We start from the raw sequence: 19,365 nt of genomic DNA, 5'->3' as shown, positions 1-19,365 counted from the left end.
GCTAGTTAATTAAAAACTATGATAAACTTTGATTTAAAAGTTGTTATTCTTAGAAAATGATTTTTATTATGAACATGAAACTATATCCAAAAATTATGGTTAAACTCAAAGTGGAAGTATGTTTTCTAAAATGGTCATCTAGACGTCGTTCTTTCGACTGAAATGACTACCTTTACAAAAACGACTTGTAACTTATTTTTCTGACTATAAACCTATACTTTTTCTGTTTAGATTCATAAAATAGAGTTCAATATGAAACCATAGCAATTTGATTCACTCAAAACGGATTTAAAATGAAGAAGTTATGGGTAAAATAAGATTGAATAATTTTTCTCATTTTAGCTACGTGAAAATTGGTAACAAATCTATTCCAACCATAACTTAATCAACTTGTATTGTATATTATGTAATCTTGAGATACCATATGTAGTGACCCGAACTTTTCCATGTTTATATATATTAATTGAGATTGATATTTACATGATTAAATGTTTCCAACATGTTAAGCAATCAAACTTGTTAAGACTTGATTAATTGAAATATGTTTCATATAGACAATTGACCACCCAAGTTGACCGGTGATTCACGAACGTTAAAACTTGTAAAAACTATACGATGACATATATATGGTTATATATATAGTTAACATGTTTTTATTATAAGTATGTATCTCATTAGGTATTTTAACAATGAGTTATATACATAAAAATGAGACTATTAATTTAAGAAACTCGAAAACGATATATATAACGATTATCGTTATAACAACGTCTTACTAGGTACATATGAATCATATTAAGATATTGATACACTTGGTTAATTATGTTAAATGATAAGTAAATATATTATTAAGTGTATTAACAATGAAATACATATGTAAAAATAAGACTACTAACTTAATGATTTCGAAACTAGACATATATGTAACGATTATCGTTGTAACGACATTTAAATGTATATATATCATATTAAGATATATTAATATATCATAATATCATGATAATATAATAATTTAACATCTCATTAGATATAATAAACAATGGGTTAACAACATTAATTGAGATCGTTAACTTAAAGGTTTCAAAACAACACTTACATGTAACGACTAACGATGACTTAACGACTCAGTTAAAATGTATATACATGTAGTGTTTTAATATGTATTTATACACTTTTGAAAGACTTAAATACACTTATCAAAATACTTCTACTTAACAAAAATGCTTACAATTACATCCTCGTTCAGTTTCATCAACAATTCTACTCGTATGCACCCGTATTCGTACTCGTACAATACACAGCTTTTAGATGTATGTACTATTGGTATATACACTCCAATGATCAGCTCTTAGCAGCCCATTTGAGTCACCTAACACATGTGGGAACCATCATTTGGCAACTAGCATGAAATATCTCATAAAATTACAAAAATATGAGTAATCATTCATGACTTATTTACATGAAAACAAAATTACATATCCTTTATATCTAATCCATACACCAACGACCAAAAACACCTACAAACACTTTCATTCTTCAATTTTCTTCATCTAATTGATCTCTCTCAAGTTCTATCTTCAAGTTCTAAGTGTTCTTTATAAATTCCAAAAGTTCTAGTTTCATAAAATCAAGAATACTTTCAAGTTTGCTAGCTCACTTCCAATCTTGTAAGGTGATCATCCAACCTCAAGAAATCTTTGTCTCTTACAGTAGCTTATCATTCTAATACAAGGTAATAATCATATTCAAACTTTGGTTCAATTTCAATAACTATAACAATCTTATTTCAAGTGATGATCTTACTTGAACTTGTTTTCGTGTCATGATTCTGCTTCAAGAACTTCGAGCCATCCAAGGATCCATTGAAGCTAGATCCATTTTTCTCTTTTCCAGTAGGTTTATCCAAGGAACTTAAGGTAGTAATGATGTTCATAACATCATTCGATTCATACATATAAAGCTATCTTATTCGAAGGTTTAAACTTGTAATCATTAGAACATAGTTTAGTTAATTCTAAACTTGTTCGCAAACAAAAGTTAATCCTTCTAACTTGACTTTTAAAATCAACTAAACACATGTTCTATATCTATATGATATGCTAACTTAATGATTTAAAACCTGAAAACACGAAAAACACCGTAAAACCGGATTTACGCCGTCGTAGTAACACCGCGGGCTGTTTTGGGTTAGTTAATTAAAAACTATGATAAACTTTGATTTAAAAGTTGTTATTCTGAGAAAATGATTTTTATTATGAACATGAAACTATATCCAAAAATTATGGTTAAACTCAAAGTGGAAGTATGTTTTCTAAAATGGTCATCTAGACGTCGTTCTTTCGACTGAAATGACTACCTTTACAAAAACGACTTGTAACTTATTTTTCCGACTATAAACCTATAATTTTTCTGTTTAGATTCATAAAATAGAGTTCAATATAAAACCATAGCAATTTGATTCACTCAAAACGGATTTAAAATGAAGAAGTTATGGGTAAAACAAGATTGGATAATTTTTCTCATTTTAGCTACGTGAAAATTGGTAACAAATCTATTCCAACCATAACTTAATCAACTTGTATTGTATATTATGTAATCTTGAGATACCATAGACACGTATACAATGTTTCGACCTATCATGTCGACACATCTATATATAATTCGGAACAACCATAGACACTCTATATGTGAATGTTGGAGTTAGCTATACAGGGTTGAGGTTGATTCCAAAATATATATAGTTTGAGGTGTGATCAATACTGAGATACGTATACACTGGGTCGTGGATTGATTCAAGATAATATTTATCGATTTATTTCTGTACATCTAACTGTGGACAACTAGTTGTAGGTTACTAACGAGGACAGCTGACTTAATAAACTTAAAACATCAAAATATATTAAAAGTGTTGTAAATATATTTTGAACATACTTTGATATATATGTATATATTGTTATAGGTTCGTGAATCAACCAGTGGCCAAGTCTTACTTCCCGACGAAGTAAAAATCTGTGAAAGTGAGTTATAGTCCCACTTTTAAAATCTAATATTTTTGGGATGAGAATACATGCAGGTTTTATAAATGATTTACAAAATAGACACAAGTACGTGAAACTACATTCTATGGTTGAATTATCGAAATCGAATATGCCCCTTTCTATTAAGTCTGGTAATCTAAGAATTAGGGAACAGATACCCTAATTGACGCGAATCCTAAAGATAGATCTATCGGGCCCAACAAGCCCCATCCAAAGTACCGGATGCTTTAGTACTTCGAAATTTATATCATATCCGAAGGGTGTCCCAGAATGATGGGGATATTCTTATATATGCATCTTGTTAATGTCGGTTACCAGGTGTTCACCATATGAATGATTTTTATCTCTATGTATGGGATGTGTATTGAAATATGAAATCTTGTGGTCTATTATTATGATTTGATATATATAGGTTAAACCTATAACTCACCAACATTTTTGTTGACGTTTTAAGTATGTTATTCTCAGGTGATTATTAAGAGCTTCCGCTGTCGCATACTTAAATAAGGACAAGATTTGGAGTCCATGCTTGTATGATATTGTGTAAAAACTGCATTCAAGAAACTTATTTTGTTGTAACATATTTATATTGTAAACCATTATGTAATGGTCGTGTGTAAATAGGATATATTAGATTATCATTATTTGATAATCTACGTAAAGCTTTTTAAACCTTTATTGATGAAATAAAGGTTATGGTTTGTTTTAAATTGAATGCAGTCTTTGAAAAACGTCTCATAAAGAGGTCAAAACCTCGCAATGAAATCAATTAATATGGAACGTTTTTAATCAATAAGAACGGGACATTTCAGTTGGTATCCAAGCGTTGGTCTTAGAGAACCAGAATTTTGCATTAGTGTGTCTTAACGCGTTTGATATTATGTGATAGATGTCTACCTCTAGAACAAGTCCCATTGACTCACCTAATAATAATGAAGAGTCAAATGTAAATTGGAATGATTCGTGGACTGATTCACAAGTTCCCGAAGAGGAACCGGAAGAAGAGTCAGAACCGGAAGAAGAATCGGAACCGGAAGAAGAATCGGAACCGGATGAAGAAATAGAACCGTTGGGGGAAATAATAAAACGGTTAAGTAAAAGAAAATCCTCAACCAACCGACCAAGGTTAATTATGGTCAATGGTGTTTCCGCCAAGGAAGCAAAATATTGGGAGGATTACCAGTTCTCCGATGAATCGGATTCCGACGAGAATTCCGATGATGTTATAGAAATTACCCCAACTGAATTTAAAAAGGCAAAAGAAAATAATAAGGGAAAGGGCATAAAAATAGAGAAATCTAATTCCAACCCCGATGAACTTTATATGTGTCGTCAACCCCCGAAGTCCTTAAGTTGTAACAATGACCCGGGAACCTCTAAACCACCAGGTTTTTCTAAACCAATGTGGAAAATTATGGCTCGTATTAGGGGAACATCATATATCCCTAGAAACTTGGCAAAACGAACCAAAACCGAAGAAGAAGAAACAAGCGAGTCGGAATAAGATAGTTGTATTTGTGTGGTGTAATATATGTAATATAGTGTGCTTATGCTTTATGATATATGTAAAAATTGCTTGTATTAAATAAGTATTTTTTTTTATGAAGCTAACTCTTGTCTATTTTACAGTATAAAAACACAAAATGGATAGACAACCCAATATTTTAAGAGACCTACCCGGAGACATGATTGATGAAATCTTGTCTAGAGTCGGTCAGAATTCTTCAGCACAACTATTTAAGGCGAGATCAGTTTGTAAGACATTCGAAGAACGTTCCAAGAATGCCTTGGTTTATAAAAGGCTTTCGTTCGAAAGATGGGGGATATCACATTGGGAAACCCATAAGTTACGATGTGTTTACTTTGACACATATATTGCGGGGAACCCAAATGCTATTTTACGCAACGGGTTAAGAAATTATTTTGACTCAATATATCCGAATATTGGACTTCGTGATTTAGAAAAAGCGGCTAACATGCAACATAAAGAAGCATGTTATGCTTACGGATTAGTAATGTTCGTTTCTCACCAAAGTGAGAACAAGAACATCGGGCTACAACTATTAAACAAAACGTTTCCACAAGTGACGGAGTCGGTAATTGGGGTAAGAAATGAGGTTTTTAGATTGTTACGGGACTGTTGGACATTACGTAACCCTCGTCCCTTTGACGACGTTACAACACGCTGTCTTATCAACGGCCATAACGGTTATGTTCCACAAGACCAAGGATGGGAAGTAATCCTAGTAAAACCAGAATGCATGACATGTTTCTGGACGTATGAATTACGTGTCTTTATTGCCTTTGCTGAACGACTTGTGTACTAGCTAGAATTATCTTCACAACTATCTTGTATCAAAGTTATTGTGTGCTATATTTCATGCTTTATGTAAAATAAGCGGTATTGTAAGTTTGTAAAATATTGTATAAAAGTTTGAACGCGAAATATTATTATAATCAGTTTTTCATATAGAATTGTAGTAGTTGAATTGTATATTAGCTACTAAGTATGAACTTAACGGGTAGGTACTACCCAAATTTAAACTTATAAAACGCTAATATGAAGAAAAAGCTTTTATAAATGAGTTCATATTATGCTACGAAATACTATTAACTACTCTTAATATTCTGTATGATTAACTTGTTCTATTTGACTATTTTGAAGGAAATGGCACCGACTACTCGACACACCGTGAATATGAATGAAGAGGAATTCCGTACTTTTCTAGCTTCAAACATAGCCGCAGTACAGGCTGCGCTACATACCAACAATAACCTTGGATCTAGCAGTACAGGAAATCGTGTAGGATGCACCTACAAAGAATTCACTGCCTGCAAACCTTTGGAATTTGATGGAACCGAAGGACCGATCGGATTGAAACGGTGGACCGAGAAGGTCGAATCGGTGTTTGCCATAAGTAAGTGTACTGAAGAGGACAAAGTGAAGTACGCTACGCATACCTTCACAGGTTCTACGTTAACATGGTGGAATACCTATCTAGAGCAAGTGGGACAAGACGATGCGTACGCACTACCGTGGTCAGCATTCAAGCACTTGATGAACGAGAAGTACCGTCCCAGAATCGAGGTCAATAAGCTCAAGACAGAACTTAGAGGGTTACGAACCCACGGATTTGATATTACCACGTACGAAAGACAATTCACAGAATTGTGCCTATTGTGTCCGGGAGCATTCGAAGATGAGGAAGAGAAGATCGACGCGTTTGTGAAAGGATTACCGGAAAGAATCCAAGAAGATATAAGTTCACACGAGCCCGCCTCCATACAACAGGCATGTAGAATGGCTCACAAACTAGTGAACCAGATTGAAGAAAGAATTAAAGAACAGACTGCTGAAGAGACCAATGTGAAGCAAGTCAAAAGAAAGTGGGAGGAAAACGGTGATAAGAATCACCAATACAACAACAACAGCAATTACAACAATAATCGCAACAATTATCCCAGCAATCGCAACATCAATCGCAACTACAACAAACGGCCCAACAACAACAACAACAACAACAACAACAACAGCAGCAACTACAACAATCATCCCAACAACAATAATAACCGCAACAACAACAACAACAATCAGAAGCAGCTATGCCAAAGGTGTGAAAAGTATCACTCGGGGTTCTGCACCAAATTTTGCAACAAGTGTAAAAGAAATGGTCATAGCGCGGTGAAGTGTGAGGTCTACGGACCAGGGGTTAATAGAAAGAAAGGAACAAATGGTGTCGGAACGAGTAATGGAGGAGCAAGTAGTGTCGGAGCAAGTTACGCCAATGTAGTTTGTTATAAATGTGGAAAACCGAGCCACATTATTAGAAATTGCCCGAACCGGGAGAACACGAATGGACAAGGCCGCGGAAGAGTTTTCAATATTAATGCGGCAGAGGCATAGGAAGACCCGGAGCTTGTTACGGGTACGTTTCTTATTGACAATAAATCTGCTTACGTTTTATTTGATTCGGGTGCGGATAGAAGCTATATAAGTAGAGATTTTTGTGCTAAATTAAGTTGTCCATTGACGCCTTTGGATAGTAAATTTTTACTTGAATTAGCAAATGGTAAATTAATTTCAGCAGATAATATATGTCGAAATCGAGAAATTAAACTGGTTAGCGAAACATTTAAGATTGATTTGATACCAGTAGAGTTAGGGAGTTTTGATGTGATAATCGGTATGGACTGGTTGAAAGAAGTGAAAGCAGAGATTGTTTGTTACAAAAATGCAATTCGCATTATACGAGAAAAAGGAAAACCCTTAATGGTGTACGGAGAAAAGGGCAACACGAAGCTACATCTTATTAGTAATTTGAAGGCACAAAAACTAATAAGAAAAGGTTGCTATGCTGTTCTAGCACACGTCTAGAAAGTACAAACTGAAGAAAAGAGCATCAATGATGTTCCCATTGCAAAAGAATTTCCCGATGTATTTCCGAAAGAATTACCGGGATTACCCCCACATCGATCCGTTGAATTTCAAATAGATCTTGTACCAGGAGCTGCACCAATAGCTCGTGCTCCTTACAGACTCGCACCCAGCGAGATGAAAGAACTACAAAACCAATTACAAGAACTTTTAGAGCGTGGTTTCATTCGACCAAGCACATCACCGTGGGGAGCTCCTATTTTGTTTGTCAAGAAGAAAGATGGTACATTCAGGTTGTGTATCGACTACCGAGAGTTGAACAAACTTACCATCAAGAACCGCTACCCACTACCGAGAATCGATGACTTATTTGATCAACTACAAGGCTCGTCTGTTTATTCAAAGATTGACTTACGTTCCGGGTATCATCAAATGCGGGTGAAAGAAGACGATATTCCAAAGACTGCTTTCAGAACACGTTACGGTCATTACGAGTTTATGGTCATGCCGTTTGGTTTAACTAATGCACCAGCTGTGTTCATGGACCTTATGAACCGAGTGTGTGGACCATACCTTGACAAGTTTGTCATTGTTTTCATTGATGACATACTTATTTACTCAAAGAATGACCAAGAACACGGTGAACATTTGAGAAAGGTGTTAGAAGTATTGAGAAAGGAAGAATTGTATGCTAAGTTTTCAAAGTGTGCATTTTGGTTGGAAGAAGTTCAATTCCTCGGTCACATAGTGAACAAAGAAGGTATTAAGGTGGATCCGGCAAAGATAGAAACTGTTGAAAAGTGAGAAACCCCGAAAACTCCGAAACACATACGCCAGTTTTTAGGACTAGCTGGTTACTACAGAAGGTTCATCCAAGACTTTTCCAGAATAGCAAAACCCTTGACTGCATTAACGCATAAAGGGAAGAAATTTGAATGGAATGATGAACAAGAGAAAGCGTTTCAGTTATTGAAGAAAAAGCTAACTACGGCACCTATATTGTCATTGCCTGAAGGGAATGATGATTTTGTGATTTATTGTGATGCATCAAAGCAAGGTCTCGGTTGTGTATTAATGCAACGAACGAAGGTGATTGCTTATGCGTCTAGACAATTGAAGATTCACAAACAAAATTATACGACGCATGATTTGGAATTAGGCGCGGTTGTTTTTGCATTAAAGACTTGGAGGCACTACTTATATGGGGTCAAAAGTACTATATATACCGACCACAAAAGTCTTCAACACATATTTAATCAGAAACAACTGAATATGAGGCAGCGTAGGTGGATTGAATTATTGAATGATTACGACTTTGAGATTCGTTACCACCCGGGGAAGGCAAATGTGGTAGCCGATGCCTTGAGCAGGAAGGACAGAGAACCCATTCGAGTAAAATCTATGAATATAATGATTCATAATAACCTTACTACTCAAATAAAGGAGGCGCAACAAGGAGTTTTAAAAGAGGGAAATTTAAAGGATGAAATACCCAAAGGATCGGAGAAGCATCTTAATATTCGGGAAGACGGAACCCGGTATAGGGCTGAAAGGATTTGGGTACCAAAATTTGGAGATATGAGAGAAATGGTACTTAGAGAAGCTCATAAAACCAGATACTCAATACATCCTGGAACGGGGAAGATGTACAAGGATCTCAAGAAACATTTTTGGTGGCCGGGTATGAAAGTCGATGTTGCTAAATACGTAGGAGAATGTTTGACGTGTTCTAAGGTCAAAGCTGAGCATCAGAAACCATCAGGTCTACTTCAACAACCCGAAATCCCGGAATGGAAATGGGAAAACATTACCATGGATTTCATCACTAAATTGCCAAGGACTGCAAGTGGTTTTGATACTATTTGGGTAATAGTTGATCGTCTCACCAAATCAGCACACTTCCTGCCAATAAGAGAAGATGACAAGATGGAGAAGTTAGCACGACTGTATTTGAAGGAAGTCGTCTCCAGACATGGAATACCAATCTCTATTATCTCTGATAGGGATGGCAGATTTATTTCAAGATTCTGGCAGACATTACAGCAAGCATTAGGAACTCGTCTAGACATGAGTACTGCCTATCATCCACAAACTGATGAGCAGAGCGAAAGGACGATACAAACGCTTGAAGACATGCTACGAGCATGTGTTATTGATTTCGGAAACAGTTGGGATCGACATCTACCGTTATCAGACTTTTCCTACAACAACAGCTACCATTCAAGCATTGAGATGGCGCCGTTTGAAGCACTTTATGGTAGAAAGTGCAGGTCTCCGATTTGTTGGAGTGAAGTGGGGGATAGACAGATTACGGGTCCGGAGATTATACAAGAAACTACCAAGAAGATCATCCAAATTCAACAACGGTTGAAAACCGCCCAAAGTCGACAAAAGAGCTACGCTGACATTAAAAGAAAAGATATAGAATTTGAAATTGGAGAGATGGTCATGCTTAAAGTTGCACCTTGGAAAGGCGTTGTTCGATTTGGTAAACGAGGGAAATTAAATCCAAGGTATATTGGACCATTCAAGATTATTGATCGTGTCGGACCAGTAGCTTACCGACTTGAGTTACCTCAACAACTCGCGGCTGTACATAACACTTTCCACGTCTCGAATTTGAAGAAATGTTTTGCTAAAGAAGATCTCACTATTCCGTTAGATGAAATTCAAATCAACGAAAAACTTCAATTCATCGAAGAACCCGTCGAAATAATGGATCGTGAGATTAAAAGACTTAAGCAAAACAAGATACCAATTGTTAAGGTTCGATGGAATGCTCGTAGAGGACCCGAGTTCACCTGGGAGCGTGAAGATCAGATGAAGAAGAAATACCCGCATCTATTTCCAGAAGATTCGTCAACACCTTCAACAGCTTAAAATTTCGGGACGAAATTTATTTAACGGGTAGGTACTGTAGTGACCCGAACTTTTCCATGTTTATATATATTAATTGAGATTGATATTTACATGATTAAATGCTTCCAACATGTTAAGCAATCAAACTTATTAAGACTTGATTAATTGAAATATGTTTCATATAGACAATTGACCACCCAAGTTGACCGGTGATTCACGAACGTTAAAACTTGTAAAAACTATACGATGACAGATATATGGTTATATATATAGTTAACATGATTTAATTATAAGTATGTATCTCATTAGGTATTTTAACAATGAGTTATATACATAAAAATGAGACTATTAATTTAAGAAACTCGAAAACGATATATATAACGATTATCGTTATAACAACGTCTTACTAGGTACATATGAATCATATTAAGATATTGATACACTTGGTTAATTATGTTAAATGATAAGTAAATATATTATTAAGTGTATTAACAATGAAATACATATGTAAAAATAAGACTACTAACTTAATGATTTCGAAACGAGACATATATGTAACGATTATCGTTGTAACGACATTTAACTGTATATATATCATACTAAGATATATTATATATCATAATATCATGATAATATAATAATTTAAAATCTCATTTGATATTATAAACATTGGGTTAACAACATTTAACAAGATCGTTAACCTAAAGGTTTCAAAACAACACTTACATGTAACGACTAACGATGACTTAACGACTCAGTTAAAATGTATATACATGTAGTGTTTTAATATGTATTTCTACACTTTTGAAAGACTTAAATACACTTATCAAAATACTTCTACTTAACAAAAATGCTTACAATTACATCCTCGTTCAGTTTCATCAACAATTCTACTCGTATGCACCCGTATTCGTACTCGTACAATACACAGCTTTTAGATGTATGTACTATTGGTATATACACTCCAATGATTAGCTCTTAGCAGCCCATGTGAGTCACCTAACACATGTGGGAACCATCATTTGGCAACTAGCATGAAATATCTCATAAAATTACAAAAATATGAGTAATCATTCATGACTTATTTACATGAAAACAAAATTACATATCCTTTATATCTAATCCATACACCAACGACCAAAAACACCTACAAATACTTTCATTCTTCAATTTTATTCATCTAATTGATCTCTCTCAAGTTCTATCTTCATGTTCTAAGTGTTCTTCATAAATTCCAAAAGTTCTAGTTTCATAAAATCAAGAATACTTTCAAGTTTGCTAGGTCACTTCCAATCTTGTAAGGTGATCATCCAACCTCAAGAAATCTTTGTCTCTTACAGTAGCTTATCATTCTAATACAAGGTAATAATCATATTCAAACTTTGGTTCAATTTCTATAACTATAACAATCTTATTTCAAGTGATGATCTTACTTGAACTTGTTTTCGTGTCATGATTCTGCTTCAAGAACTTCGAGCCATCCAAGGATCCGTTGAAGCTAGATCCATTTTTCTCTTTTCCAGTAGGTTTATCCAAGGAACTTAAGGTAGTAATGATGTTCATAACATCATTCGATTCATACATATAAAGCTATCTTATTCGAAGGTTTAAACTTGTAATCACTAGAACATAGTTTAGTTAATTCTAAACTTGTTCGCAAACAAAAGTTAATCCTTCTAACTTGACTTTTAAAATCAACTAAACACATGTTCTATATCTATATGATATGCTAACTTAATGATTTAAAACCTGGAAACACGAAAAACACCGTAAAACCAGATTTACGCCGTCGTAGTAACACCGCGGGCTGTTTTGGGTTAGTTAATTAAAAACTATGATAAACTTTGATTTAAAAGTTGTTATTCTAAGAAAATGATTTTTATTATGAACATGAAACTATATCCAAAAATTATGGTTAAACTCAAAGTGGAAGTATGTTTTCTAAAATGGTCATCTAGACGTCGTTCTTTCGACTGAAATGACTACCTTTACAAAAACGACTTGTAACTTATTTTTCCGACTATAAACCTATACTTTTTCTGTTTAGATTCATAAAATAGAGTTCAATATAAAACCATAGCAATTTGATTCACTCAAAACGGATTTAAAATGAAGAAGTTATGGGTAAAACAAGATTGGATAATTTTTCTCATTTTAGCTACGTGAAAATTGGTAACAAATCTATTCCAACCATAACTTAATCAACTTGTATTGTATATTATGTAATCTTGAGATACCATAGACATGTATACAATGTTTCGACCTATCATGTCGACACATCTATATATATTTCGGAACAACCATAGACACTCTATATGTGAATGTTGGAGTTAGCTATACAGGGTTGAGGTTGATTCCAAAATATATATAGTTTGAGTTGTGATCAATACTGAGATACGTATACACTGGGTCGTGGATTGATTCAAGATAATATTTATCGATTTATTTCTGTACATCTAACTGTGGACAACTAGTTGTAGGTTACTAACGAGGACAGCTGACTTAATAAACTTAAAACATCAAAATATATTAAAAGTGTTGTAAATATATTTTGAACATACTTTGATATATATGTATATATTGTTATAGGTTCGTGAATCAACCAGTGGCCAAGTCTTACTTCCCGACGAAGTAAAAATCTGTGAAAGTGAGTTATAGTCCCACTTTTAAAATCTAATATTTTTGGGATGAGAATACATGCAGGTTTTATAAATGATTTACAAAATAGACACAAGTACGTGAAACTACATTCTATGGTTGAATTATCGAAATCGACTATGCCCCTTTCTATTAAGTCTGGTAATCTAAGAATTAGGGAACAGACACCCTAATTGACGCAAATCCTAAAGATAGATCTATCGGCCCAACAAGCCCCATCCAAAGTACCGGATGCTTTAGTACTTCGAAATTTATATCATATCCGAAGGGTGTCCCGGAATGATGGGGATATTCGTATATATGCATCTTGTTAATGTCGGTTACCAGGTGTTCACCATATGAATGATTTTTATCTCTATGTATGGGATGTGTATTGAAATATGAAATCTTGTGGTCTATTATTATGATTTGATATATATAGGTTAAACCTATAACTCACCAACATTTTTGTTGACGTTTTAAGCATGTTTATTCTCAGGTGATTATTAAGAGCTTCCGCTGTCGCATACTTAAATAAGGACAAGATTTGGAGTCCATGCTTGTATGATATTGTGTAAAAACTGCATTCAAGAAACTTATTTTGTTGTAACATATTTGTATTGTAAACCATTATGTAATGGTCGTGTGTAAATAGGATATTTTAGATTATCATTATTTGATAATCTACGTAAAGCTTTTTAAACCTTTATTGATGAAATAAAGGTTATGGTTTGTTTTAAATTGAATGCAGTCTTTGAAAAACGTCTCATAAAGAGGTCAAAACCTCGCAACGAAATCAATTAATATGGAACATTTTTAATCAATAAGAACGGGACATTTCAATATTTATATGATTAAATGTTTCCAACATGTTAAGCAATCAAACTTGTTAAGACTTGATTAATTGAAATATGTTTCATATAGACAATTGACCACCCAAGTTGACCGGTGATTCACGAACGTTAAAACTTGTAAAAACTATACGATGACATATATATGGTTATATATATAGTTAACATGTTTTTATTATAAGTATGTATCTCATTAGGTATTTTAACAATGAGTTATATACATAAAAATGAGACTATTAATTTAAGAAACTCGAAAACGATATATATAACGATTATCGTTATAACAACGTCTTACTAGGTACATATGAATCATATTAAGATATTGATACACTTGGTTAATTATGTTAAATGATAAGTAAATATATTATTAAGTGTATTAACAATGAAATACATATGTAAAAATAAGACTACTAACTTAATGATTTCGAAACGAGACATATATGTAACGATTATCGTTGTAACGACATTTAAATGTATATATATCATATTAAGATATATTAATATATCATAATATCATGATAATATAATAATTTAACATCTCATTAGATATAATAAACAATGGGTTAACAACATTAATTGAGATCGTTAACTTAAAGGTTTCAAAACAACACTTACATGTAACGACTAACGATGACTTAACGACTCAGTTAAAATGTATATACATGTAGTGTTTTAATATGTATTTATACACTTTTGAAAGACTTCAATACACTTATCAAAATACTTCTACTTAACAAAAATGCTTACAATTACATCCTCGTTCAGTTTCATCAACAATTCTACTCGTATGCACCCGTATTCGTACTCGTACAATACACAGCTTTTAGATGTATGTACTATTGGTATATACACTCCAATGATCAGCTCTTAGCAGCCCATGTGAGTCACCTAACACATGTGGGAACCATCATTTGGCAACTAGCATGAAATATCTCATAAAATTACAAAAATATGAGTAATCATTCATGACTTATTTACATGAAAACAAAATTACATATCCTTTATATCTAATCCATACACCAACGACCAAAAACACCTACAAACACTTTCATTCTTCAATTTTCTTCATCTAATTGATCTCTCTCAAGTTCTATCTTCAAGTTCTAAGTGTTCTTCATAAATTCCAAAAGTTCTAGTTTCATAAAATCAAGAATACTTTCAAGTTTGCTAGCTCACTTCCAATCTTGTAAGGTGATCATCCAACCTCAAGAAATCTTTGTTTCTTACAGTAGGTTATCATTCTAATACAAGGTAATAATCATATTCAAACTTTGGTTCAATTTCTATAACTATAACAATCTTATTTCAAGTGATGATCTTACTTGAACTTGTTTTCGTGTCATGATTCTGCTTCAAGAACTTCGAGCCATCCAAGGATCCGTTGAAGCTAAATCCATTTTTCTCTTTTCCAGTAGGTTTATCCAAGGAACTTAAGGTAGTAATGATGTCCATAACATCATTCGATTCATACATATAAAGCTATCTTATTCGAAGGTTTAAACTTGTAATCACTAGAACATAGTTTAGTTAATTCTAAACTTGTTCGCAAAAAAAAGTTAATCCTTCTAACTTGACTTTTAAAATCAACTAAACACATGTTCTATATCTATATGATATGCTAACTTAATGATTTAAAACCTGGAAACACGAAAAACACCGTAAAACCGGATTTACGCCGTCGTAGTAACACCGCGGGCTGTTTTGGGTTAGTTAATTAACAACTATGATAAACTTTGATTTAAAAGTTGTTATTCTGAGAAAATGATTTTTATTATGAACATGAAACTATATCCAAAAATTATGGTTAAACTCAAAGTGGAAGTATGTTTTTTAAAATGGTCATCTAGACGTCGTTCTTTCGACTGAAATGACTACCTTTACAAAAATGACCTGTAACTTATTTTTCCGACTATAAACCTATACTTTTTCTGTTTAGATTCATAAAATAGGGTTCAATATGAAACCATAGCAATTTGATTCACTCAAAACGGATTTAAAATGAAGAAGTTATGGGTAAAACAGGATTGGATAATTTTTCTCATTTTAGCTACGTGAAAATTGGTAACAAATCTATTCCAACCATAACTTAATCAACTTGTATTGTATATTATGTAATCTTGAGATACCATAGACACGTATACAATGTTTCGACCTATCATGTCGACACATCTATATATAGTTCGGAACAACCATAGACACTCTATATGTGAATGTTGGAGTTAGCTATACAGGGTTGAGGTTGATTCCAAAATATATATAGTTTGAGTTGTGATCAATACTGAGATACGTATACACTGGGTCGTGGATTGATTCAAGATAATATTTATCGATTTATTTCTGTACATCTAACTGTGGACAACTAGTTGTAGGTTACTAACGAGGATAGCTGACTTAATAAACTTAAAACATCAAAATATATTAAAAGTGTTGTAAATATATTTTGAACATACTTTGATATATATGTATATATTGTTATAGGTTCGTGAATCAACCAGTGGCCAAGTCTTACTTCCCGACGAAGTAAAAATCTGTGAAAGTGAGTTATAGTCCCACTTTTAAAATCTAATATTTTTGGGATGAGAATACATGCAGGTTTTATAAATGATTTACAAAATAGACACAAGTACGTGAAACTACATTCTATGGTTGAATTATCGAAATCGAATATGCCCCTTTTTATTAAGTCTGGTAATCTAAGAATTAGGGAACAGACACCCTAATTGACGCGAATCCTAAAGATAGATCTATCGGGCCCAACAAGCCCCATCCAAAGTACCGGATGCTTTAGTACTTCGAAATTTATATCATATCCGAAGGGTGTCCCGGAATGATGGGGATATTCTTATATATGCATCTTGTTAATGTCGGTTACCAGGTGTTCACCATATGAATGATTTTTATCTCTATGTATGGGATGTGTATTGAAATATGAAATCTTGTGGTCTATTATTATGATTTGATATATATAGGTTAAACCTATAACTCACCAACATTTTTGTTGACGTTTTAAGCATGTTTATTCTCAGGTGATTATTAAGAGCTTCCGCTGTCGCATACTTAAATAAGGACGAGATTTGGAGTCCATGCTTGTATGATATTGTGTAAAAACTGCATTCAAGAAACTTATTTTGTTGTAACATATTGGTATTGTAAACCATTATGTAATGGTCGCGTGTAAACAGGATATTTTAGATTATCATTATTTGATAATCTACGTAAAGCTTTTTAAAACCTTTATCTATGAAATAAAGGTTATGGTTTGTTTCAAAAATGAATGCAGTCTTTGAAAAATGTCTCATATAGAGGTCAAAACCTCGCAACGAAATCAATTAATATGGAACGTTTTTAATCAATAAGAACGGGACATTTCACCATAGACACGTATACAATGTTTCGACCTATCATGTCGACACATCTATATATATTTCGGAACAACCATAGACACTCTATATGTGAATGTTGGAGTTAGCTATACAGGGTTGAGGTTGATTCCAAAATATATATAGTTTGAGTTGTGATCAATACTAAGATACGTATACACTGGGACGTGGATTGGTTCAAGATAATATTTATCTATTTATTTCTGTACATCTAACTGTGGACAACTAGTTGTAGGTTACTAATGAGGACAGCTGACTTAATAAACTTAAAACATCAAAATATATTAAAAGTGTTGTAAATATATTTTGAACATACTTTGATATATATGTATATATTGTTATAGGTTCGTGAATCAACCAGTGGCCAAGTCTTACTTCCCGACGAAGTAAAAATCTGTGAAAGTGAGTTATAGTCCCACTTTTAAAATCTAATATTTTTGGGATGAGAATACATGCAGGTTTTATAAATGATTTACAAAATAGACACAAGTATATGTGAAACTATATTCTATGGTTGAATTATCGAAATCGAATATGCCCCTTTTTATTAAGTCTGGTAATCTAAGAATTAGGGAACAGACACCCTAATTGACGCGAATCCTAAAGATAGATCTATTGGGCCTAACAAACCCCATCCAAAGTACCGGATGCTTTAGTACTTCGAAATTTATATCATATCCGAAGGGTGTCCCGGAATGATGGGGATATTCTTAAATATGCATCTTGTTAATGTCGGTTACCAGGTGTTCACCATATGAATGATTTTTATCTCTATGTATGGGATGTGTATTGAAATATGGAATCTTTTGGTCTATTGTTACGATTTGATATATATAGGTTAAACCTATAACTCACCAACATATTTGTTGACGTTTAAAGCATGTTTATTCTCAGGTGAATATTAAGAGCTTCCGCTGTTGCATACTAAAATAAGGACAAGATTTGGAGTCCATGTTTGTATGATATTGTGTAAAAACTGCATTCAAGAAACTGATTTCGATGTAACAAATTTGTATTGTAAACCATTATGTAATGGTCGTGTGTAAACAGGATATTTTAGATTATTATTATTTGATAATCTACGTAAAGCTTTTTAAACCTTCATTTATAAAATAAAGGTTATGGTTTGTTTTAAAAATGAATGCAGACTTTGAAAAACGTCTCATATAGAGGTCAAAACCTCGCAACGAAATCAATTAATATGGAACGTTTTTAATCAATAAGAACGGGACATTTCAGTTGGTATCCGAGCGTTGGTCTTAGAGAACCAGAATTTTGCATTAGTGTGTCTTATCGAGTTTGTTAGGATGCATTAGTGAGTCTGGACTTCGACCGTGTTTACTTGAAAAATGATGGCTTAACAAATTTTGTTGGAAACTATATATTTTTAACATGTGAATATTATGTGATATATTAATCTCTTAACGCGTTTGATATTATGTGATAGATGTCTACCTCTAGAACAAGTCCCATTGACTCACCTAATAATAATGAAGAGTCAAATGTAAATTGGAATGATTCGTGGACTGATTCACAAGTTCCCGAAGAGGAACCGGAAGAAGAGTCGGAACCAGAAGAAGAATCGGAACCGGAAGAAGAATCGGAACCGGATGAAGAAATAGAACCGGTGGGGGAAATAATAAAACGGTTAAGTAAAAGAAAATCCTCAACCAACCGACCAAGGTTAATTATGGTCAATGGTGTTTCCGCTAAGGAAGCAAAATATTGGGAGGATTACCAAATCTCCGATGAATCGGATTCTGACGAGAATTCCGATGATGTTATAGAAATTACCCCAACTGAATTTAAAAAGGCAAAAGAAAATAATAAGGGAAAGGGCATAAAAATAGAGAAATCTAATTCCAACCCCGATGAACTTTATATGTATCGTCAACCCCCGAAGTCCTTAAGTTGTAACAATGACCCGGGAACCTCTAAACCACCAGGTTTTTCTAAACCAATGTGGAAAACGACGGCTCGTATTAGGGGAACATCATATATCCCTAGAAACTTGGTAAAACAAACCAAAACCGAAGAAGAAGAAACAAGCGAGTCGGAATAAGATAGTTGTATTCGTGTGGTGTAATATATGTAATATAGTGTGCTTATGCTTTATGATATATGTAAAAATTGCTTGTATTAATAAGTATTTTTTTTTATGAATCTAACTCTTGTCTATTTTACAGTATAAAAACACAAAATGGATAGACAACCCAATATTTTAA

This window comes from Rutidosis leptorrhynchoides, chromosome 1, assembly GCF_046630445.1.
Source record: "Rutidosis leptorrhynchoides isolate AG116_Rl617_1_P2 chromosome 1, CSIRO_AGI_Rlap_v1, whole genome shotgun sequence".
NCBI lineage: Eukaryota > Viridiplantae > Streptophyta > Magnoliopsida > Asterales > Asteraceae > Rutidosis > Rutidosis leptorrhynchoides.
This window is presented reverse-complemented; position numbering follows the sequence as displayed.